The sequence below is a fragment of the Otolemur garnettii genome, unplaced genomic scaffold (genome assembly GCF_000181295.1).
Source record: "Otolemur garnettii isolate 467f Iridium unplaced genomic scaffold, OtoGar3 scaffold00167, whole genome shotgun sequence".
Lineage (NCBI taxonomy): Eukaryota > Metazoa > Chordata > Mammalia > Primates > Galagidae > Otolemur > Otolemur garnettii.
In genome coordinates, this window is record NW_003852562.1 from 3,697,451 (window position 1) to 3,698,059 (window position 609).

The window sequence follows — 609 nt, forward strand, 5'->3', positions numbered from 1 at the left end:
TCTCCGTTTGGTCTAAGTGTTGTTCAAGTCCAGTGTGTTCTTGTTGAATATTCTGTCTGGATGATGTATCCATTATTAAAAGTGGAATTCTCTATGATTATTGTATTGCTATTTCTCCTTTCTGATTTCTTACTATTTTCTTTGTATATTTGGGTGCTACAATCTTGGGTGTATTCATATTTGTTATATCCTCTTGATAAATTTTTTTTACAGGGTTTCTTCAGTATTAAATATGTCTACATGGTCATTTCAGGTCCTCTTAATAAATTAACTACATTACTATTGTTTAATGCCTTTTTTTATCTCTGCTTAAATTTTTGACTGAAAGTCTATTTTTGGCTCGGCACCTGTAACTCAGAGGTCAGAGCACCAGCCACATGCACCGGGTCTGGTGTGTTTGAACTTAGACCTGGCCTGCTAAACAACAACGACAACAACAAACAAACAAATAGCCAGGCGTTGTGGTGGGTGGCTTTAGCCTCAGCTACTTGGGGGGCTGAGGCAAGAGAATCTCTTAAAGCCCAAGAGTTTGAGGTTGCTGTGAGCTATGATGCCATAGCACTCTACCAAGGGTGACATAGTGAGACTCTGTCTCAAAAAAAAAAAAAA

At 38.1% G+C, this 609-nt stretch overlaps 1 non-coding gene across 1 annotated transcript; it reads right to left on the reverse strand.

The window, feature by feature from the left end:
- Window positions 1-216: 216 nt before the first annotated feature.
- On the reverse strand, window positions 217-282 carry LOC111728554. Its single transcript, XR_002775811.1, has one exon. It is a non-coding gene; the product is annotated as a small nucleolar RNA SNORD78 (small nucleolar RNA).
- Between the last annotated feature and the right edge of the window lie 327 nt (window positions 283-609).